Source organism: Procambarus clarkii, chromosome 18 (genome assembly GCF_040958095.1).
Source record: "Procambarus clarkii isolate CNS0578487 chromosome 18, FALCON_Pclarkii_2.0, whole genome shotgun sequence".
Taxonomy (NCBI): domain Eukaryota; kingdom Metazoa; phylum Arthropoda; class Malacostraca; order Decapoda; family Cambaridae; genus Procambarus; species Procambarus clarkii.
In genome coordinates, this window is record NC_091167.1 from 40,106,414 (window position 1) to 40,114,386 (window position 7,973).

The 7,973-nt window shown below is 47.7% G+C and overlaps 1 long non-coding RNA gene across 1 annotated transcript in view; it reads right to left on the minus strand.

Annotated features, from left to right (window-relative positions):
* LOC138365874 (uncharacterized) overlaps window positions 1–7,973 on the minus strand; it is a 471,205-nt gene that overhangs the window by 392,310 nt on the left and 70,922 nt on the right. The window lies entirely within an intron of this gene.

Here is a 7,973-nt window from a genome sequence, read left to right on the forward strand (position 1 = left end):
CCTCACTATAAATATTGACTGTCCATCCTATGGAATTGGGCTTGGTTCAAATATATAAATGGAGAGGTCATGGAAGAGCGTAAGGCATTGGGGCTTTAGATAATGTATACCTTTAGTACATTTTATAAATTATTTTCTCACTTATTTGAAAAATTTTCTGGGGAGAGCCCCTACGGCTCCCCGGAGCTTATCCAGGCTGATATGCATATATTCGACTTTGGCATTAGTCAGTGTGAATGAAGTTCTTAGGCCTACTGGAGATCACAAGCCAGATCCTGGCTTCCCCTCAGAGAGACACGAGGAGCAGAGGTCTACAGAAATGTACACGCGATTTGGAGCATTCTATGTCTGCCATCGACCGGGTCAGGAACCCAGGCACCTGAGTCCCCCCCCCTCGCTTTGTGTGGGTTTGAGGGTTGCTCTGTCCTCTTGTCTCAGGGTGACTCATTGTTTTTGCCTCCGTCACGCTGCCTGCTGGGTCGGTGACACCTTCGACCCAGAGTCCTGCAGAGAGCCACAGCAGGTCTCTGCTGTGCCATCTTCTTTTCTGGTGAAGAATGAGACGGCTGCTTTCCAGAGGGGTCCTTGGGTTGTTGCAAGTTTTGTTGCTTGTTTGTGACTCAGTTTACTCAGTCCACTGATTATTATACTTGGGTATAATGTTGCACGTTAGCGCGTTGCAACAACCTAAACCTATGTTGCTTGCTTTCCTCGGAAGCCCTGAGATTGTCCTGTTTTGGTTATAGGGACCCAGGCTTGGGGGTGTTGGCCTTGGTTTAGTCTGCACCTACTCGTCGTTTCCCTGCTGTGGTTTAGTTTGGTCCTTCCCCCCTGCATCCAGCTCCGAAACGTCTGTGACTTTCGGGGTCAGGGGCAGGATTTAGATGGTCTTGAGACTCGGGCAGTCTCGGGGGATGCCCCTTCCGGGGTAGCGACGGAGGCCATTCGAGTCGGTTCTCCCTGCTGAAGTGTTTGTGTCCGACCAGTGGGCCCCCCCTTCCTTCCGGCTTCTACGGCTGCGCTGGCCTTTTCTTTTGAGGCTGAGGCTTTTGGGGACGACTCGGGCCCAGGGTCCTGAAGTGGTGGTTCCCGGGGCTGGGGAAGGGTTGGCTTGGGGGCCTTGGGCCCCGTTGGACCCCGCCTGGGTTTTTCTACCCTCTGAATGGGGCTTATTGTTACAAGGAATGGGATTTTTTTACCCCTCCCCTCCCCTCTTTGTACGAGTTGGATTTGGTGTCTGCCCCTCCCCGGGTTCGGCATTCCGCACCTCATGTGGTGCAGGATGCCTTTGCGGCTTACCTCCTGCATAACCCGGATTAGGCCTCCATTATGGATCCATCTTTGTTCAGGTTTGGGTCTACATTTCCCCACTGCATTTGTTATGAGGTTCTGGAGTCATCCTGGCTGGTGGACTGTCCTGTGTTTTCATTGGAGACTTGGTAGCTAGCCCAGCCTTGGTTTCAGGCGCTGCTTGCTCAGTGTCCAAACCCAGGGGTTTTCCTGCAGCTCCGCCTCTTTCAGATGATCGGTCTGGTCTGTTACGTGGCTGGTTCGATCTTCTCCTCGAGTCTTCGCGTCAGGTATTTTTGAATTGGGTCTATCACCATCTGTATGGTGATCAGGCAGTATGAAGTTTCTTTTTGTCTCTTCATAGGTTTACTTCACTTTCGGTTCGGGTGATCTTGTTCTTTCTCTCATGGCTGTTTCAGGACCATCATCTTATGCCAAATACTGTCGCCTCGTATCGTGCAGCGCTGGCGGGGCCGCTGGAACTTGCTTTCATCATCGGTTAGTTCTTCGCCATTTCGCAAGCTGTCTCGGGCGTTGTTTCACCTCCGGCCTGCTCATGTGTCACCTGAGCCGTCCTGATCTTTGGACAGGGTTCTCTCTCATCTCTCTTCTCCTTGGCTTGTTGTGGCCCCTTCGGTTCAGGATTCTCTCTCTAAGGCTCTTTTTCCTGTTGGAATTGGCTTCTGGGTTTCGGGTTGGGGAGTTTCATGCCCTCATCTGGTGCAGGGGTTTCTGCTCGTTTGTTCCTGGTGATAGGTTTGTTCAGTTGCAGCCATCTCCTTCTTTTCTGGTGAAGAATGAGACGGCTGCTTTTCGGAGAGGTCCTTGGGTTGTTGATGCTTGGTTGGTCAGCCTGGGGGTGCATCATGTGTTGTATCCCGGTTGTGGGCTCTTCGCCGTTATTTGCAAGTCACGGCCTCTGTGGCCTTGGATACACTTTGGGTTGATCCCGTTTCCCTTCTTCCCTGTTCCAGGGTTTGGGTCTCCCAGGTCGTTCGCATGGTTATTCGGTCCAGCTAGCCTGCGGTCTATACCCATGCCCACGATGTTCGTAAATTTACCCAGAGCCTCCCCGCCAACCCTCCTTCCTTCCGGTTGGCGGTTTTTTGAGTGTTTTTGATATCCAGCCTCAGAACTGAGGTCTTGGGTGGCTTGTGCAAGGGGTCTAGGGCTCCTCCTTCTCCCTCCCTGGGAGGGGGAAGCTGCGCAGACAGCGGCGCGGCAACGTGATGACGTCATGCTCGTTTGCTCGTTTATCTTTGGGAAGTTCTGTCCACTCATTTGATGTTTAGTAGTAGTTTCAACCAGAATAGGGGTTTGTTTTAGGATGGTTACCTTTCTGGGTGCCTGACCCAGTCGATAGCAGACATAAAATGCTCCAAATCACATGTGCATTTCTGTAGCCCATTGCTCCTCGTGCCTCTCTGAGGGGGCCAGGTTTTGGTTCGTGGTCCCCAGTAGGCCTAAGAACTCCATTCACACTGAAGTCAAAGTCTAATACTGTATAAGCATATCAGCCTGGATAAGTTCCGGGGAGCCTCGGTCACACCCAGAAAATGGCGTTTCATTACATTCAATGCTGGTTTTTTGTTTTTTATTTTTATTTATTTATTATTATTGTTTTGCTATAAAATATAAATTTTTAGCACTGCCTCTTGTCATTAATTTTATGATAATCAAATTCGCCACTTATGGTAAGCAAAATTTTTAAAAAATGCTTTATATTTAGGCAATATTATTTTATGAAGCTGTAATGTAATACTGTACTAGTAGCTATAATATTGTTTGACCATATTTGGTCTACCTACCAATTTTAAACTAAAAGAGAGCGAAATAGTAAGTTAGGGACGGCTTTTCTGGGGGAGCCACCCAGCGATTACCTGAAGCCATCTCACTGACATTACTCCATTCTAATGAGTAATATCAGATGTTTGGCCAGATGTTAGAACCATAACCTGGACCCCCTCACAAAGGCAGGCATTGAGAATGAGTGACATTTTGCCACCTGATTGGAAAAGCATCCAGAAGGTTAGCAAAGCTTTACAGACAGCTGAAAAGTTCACAGAAAACAAAGCCTCAAAACGCCAAACAATGGCACAAACAATTTACACGCAACATAAGATTCACTCAAACTAGCTCGAAACTCGTTAGTACTGATCGCCACCAACAGGTGGTTCAGTCCCTGCCTGCATCCAGTTCCCCTAATCAGTTTTGTTGCTTATGTTCTGGTCAGTCCATTCTCCTGCAATTATAGAAATGATGAGGTCTATAGTACAGGTACAATATATATACCGACGTACAACGAAATTAGAAAGTAGAAATCGGCACTAAAGTTTCATTTTTCCCGACTAAAATAAATAGAATAAAGTTCTACTATCTAATTGCTTAGAATGGCAATCTTTGTACTATGGTGCACCTATTTACAAAAACTACTATCTAAACAAGAGAATGGGTTGGTTCTGGTAGAAGTTGGTTCTACACTAGTGCTCTGGATCCATCAGATGTAGTGAGTCCCTCTGCTTCGAGCTAAGTGCCTGCTATCCTTTGACTTTTTCCTGTAGGAGCTATTTGCTTTGAGTTTTGTTTCTTTTAGCATTCAGGTTCACCCGAGTGTTTTCTCTAACACTACCATCAAGGGGTATCTGGCTCATTTTTCCAGCTTCTGGTTCAAGGATTTAGGGGCTTTACAGGTTTTCTCCCTCGGCTTGCAGTGGAGTGGGTCGGTCACTCCCTGACTCATGGGGGTCGGGGCTTACGGGTCAGGATCCCTTCCCGGCACAGAGTTGGGTCATTGTGGGTTAGCCAGACTTGGGCATGGTCGAGATGACCTCGTCCCTTTGGTTGGAGTCCCAGTTATTCAGTTATTCCTGGTCCCTAAACAGGACTCAAGTGGGCCTATGATACATCCTTGATCTTTTGGGATTGAACAGCTTCATTGCCTGTCCAACATTCTATGTGACTACTTTGGCCCAAGTTTGCCTGCTATTACAGACTGGATCTTGGATGGTGTCCCTGGACCTCTAGGATGCATATTGGCACATACATTCCTATACATCCCAGGTATTTTCCCATAGCTCTACCTGTTTCAGCAGATTTACCCAACAAGGTATTTTGTTGATTCAACCTTCTCCTCTCTACATGTCTTTTCTGGGGGGAGCCCCTACGGCTCCCCGGAGCTATCCATGGCTGATATGGATATCCTAACTATTTTGCATCAGTCGATGTGGGTGGAGTTCTAGGCCTACCGGGGACCACGAGCCAGAACCTGGCCCCCTCAGAGAGGCACAGGGAGCAATGGCCCATAGAAATGCACATGTGATTTGGAGCATTCTATATCTGCCATCGACCGGGACAGGCACCCAGAAAGGTAAGCGCCACAAAACAAACCCCTATTCTGGTTAAACAACAAAAATCGACAAACGAGTGGACAGAACTCCCCCAGGAAAACGAACTAACAAGCATGACGTCACGCGAGCCGCGCCGCATGTCTGCGCAGCTCTCCCCTCCCCGGGATGGGGAAGGGGGAGCCCCAGACCCCCGCGCCGCGATCCCCGCCCAAGTTCCTCGGCTGATGGGGTCAGGTTTGCTTTGCCTCGGTTTTCTTTTTGTGTTGGCATTCGCCTCTGGGGGCCGTGTGGCAGAGCTTCTTGCTCTACTCAGGCGCAGTGGTTTTTGGCTCCTATTGTCGTGATCATAGGTTTTCTTCGTCTGCGGCCGTTCTCCCTTTTTTCTGGCGAATGCCCTACCTTGGGTTGTTGTCTCGACTTCGTGTTGTGGAGTGATTCTCCGACCGCCTCCCGGGTATGTCCCCTTGTTTTTTAGGTAGTCTTTGGTGAGGTAGCTCCAGAGAGCCGTAGGGGCTCCCCCCAGAAAACCAGCATTGAATGGAATGAAACGCCATTTTCTGGGTGAGTCCCGGAGGCTCCCCGGCACCCTCCCGCCCTCCGGTCGGCGGTTTTTCACGGTTTTGATATCCAGCCTCAGAACTGGGGCGGGGGTCTGGGGCTCCCCCTTCCCCCTCCCGGGGAGGGGGAGCTGCGCAGACATGCGGCGCGGCTCGCGTGACGTCATGCTTGTTAGTTCGTTTTCCTGGGGGAGTTCTGTCCACTCGTTTGTCGATTTTTGTTGTTTAACCAGAATAGGGGTTTGTTTTGTGGCGCTTACCTTTCTGGGTGCCTGTCCCGGTCGATGGCAGATATAGAATGCTCCAAATCACATGTGCATTTCTATGGGCCATTGCTCCCCGTGCCTCTCTGAGGGGGCCAGGTTCTGGCTCGTGGTCCCCGGTAGGCCTAGAACTCCACCCACATCGACTGATGCAAAATAGTTAGGGTATCCATATCAGCCATGGATAGCTCCGGGGAGCCTCCGGGACTCACCCAGAAAATGGCGTTTCATTACATTCAACGCTGTTTTTTTTTTTTTTTATACAGATCTTTAACTATTTTTATTGTGAGCAGATGGCTGGGTTATTGGTGTCCCACCTGCATCTTTCCTCAGTGCAACAGTATGAGATTGTCTGGAGCTTGTTTAGCCATTATCTGTCCCTTCATAGTCTTCGGTTTTGGCCAGGTTGTCCTGTTCTTTTTGGCTTGGTTGTTTCTCAATCATCGCATAACTAATACTGTTGCCTCTTATTGTTCCGTGTTAGTGGAGCCACTGTTGCTTGAGTTCGGTGACAACGTCTCAATGCCATTATATAAGTTGTCTCATGCATTTTTCACCTCTGGCCCATGCTCCTCCTAAGCCATCTTGGTCTCTTGACCAGGGTTTTGACTTCTTCCTCTCCTCAGTTTACAGTGACCCCTTTGGCTCATGATATCTTTCTTAAAGCTGTGTCTTTGTTGGTTCTTGCATCTGGCTTTCAAGCTAGGGGGCTTCAGGTCTTTCTCTCGAGCTTTTTCCTTTGGGCCTGGTGGGCAGTTTGGTCATTTGCAGCTTTCTTCTTTTCTGGCAAAAAATGAGCTGACTGACTTCTAGAGGGCAGCAGGTACTCTGAGAGAGAACTCTATCAACATCAGAGGCCTGAGACTGTTCAACACGCTTCCACTACACATAAAGGGCATTACTGGCCGACCCTCACAGTGTTCAAGAGAGAACTGGATAAGCACCTCCAAAGGATACCTGATCAACCAGGCTGTGATTCGTACATCAGGCTGCGAGCAGCTGTGTCCAACAGCCTGGTTAACCAGTTCAGCAACCAGGAGGCCTGGTCGACAACCGGGCCGCGGGGACGCTAAGCCCCGGTAGCACCTTAAGGTAAGGAGGGTTCCCTTGGTGATTGATACTTGGTGGTCTGGCTGGGAGTACAGTACATCATTTGTTGTGTCCGTTGGCGGCTCTTCACCACTACCTGTGGGCTGCTGGTTCTGCCCCAGAGTCACCTTGTTGGTTGACCCTATTTCCTTGGTCCCCTTTTCCAAGTCTCACATTTGCTAGGTCATCCACAGTGTCATCTAGCCAGCTTGCAGTTTATGCTCGGCAGGCCTGTGGTGTTGGCAAATATGCTGTTTTGGCTGCAGTTTTCTCCAACATGTTCTGGGTTAATGTTTGGGCTCGGGCTTTGGTGGTTCTGGTGGCTCAGTATTTAGTGTTCCTGGTTTCAGTTAGTCATGTGTTGCTTTGGCCTGCATCTCATGGCTTGAGTTCTCTCTTCTTCCTAGTACCTGCTGCCTCTCCTCCTCGTCCCTGGTAAGTCCCATTTTTCATTCTCTGTATTTAATTAGCTTCAGGGAGCCACTGGGGATTTTGCTAGAAACCTAGCATTAAATGTAATTAAATGCCTCTTTCTAGGTAGAGTCCCGATGGCTTCCTGATTCCTTCTCATCCCTCAGGTTCCTCAGTTCATCAATGAGTTGAAATGGGACATGGTAGGAAAGCAGGCAGGGGCCAGGGCCGACTGGTGGTTGCGATTGGTACTAATGAATTTCTAACTAGTTTGAGTGACACTCTTGTTTTGCGTGAATCTTTCACAGAGTTGTTTGGCAGGTTTGAGGATTCGTTTTCTATGAACTTTCCTGTAAGTCTGTAAATGTAAAGCTTTGCTGACTTTCTGGATGCTTTCCCAGTGAGGTGGCAAATTGTCAAATGTTTTCTGCACCTTTGTGAGAGGGGACCAAGTTCTGGCTCTGGTCCCCGATAGACCAAACAGAACTGCCTCTGATGTGACCCATTAGAATAGAGCAATCTTTGCAAGATAGTTTCAGGGAGCCACTGGGGCTCTATTGGAAAGGGCCTTTAATTACATTCATCTTTTTTTTTCATCCTGTGAAATATTCAACAGAAATATTTTGAAGTCTGGATAATTCAGCTTGGCCTTATCTCTGAACACCACTGCTGCTTGTCATGTACTGATAGTGCATTTGTGTAAAACTAAGTGTAAAAATCCTGTTATTCAGTGAAGAATAGTTGTATATAAACGGTAGTATTTTTTATGCAGTTTCATTAAATGCATCATTATCATAGTTAATTTTATTAAGTGTATATATATATATAATGACTTTATATATATACAGAATAATATATATATATATATATATATATATATATATATATATATATATATATATATATATATATATATATATATATATATATATATATAAAATATATATACAGTGGCACCTCGACTTGCGATTGCCCCTACTTACGATAATTTCGAGTTATGATGTAAATTTCATCGA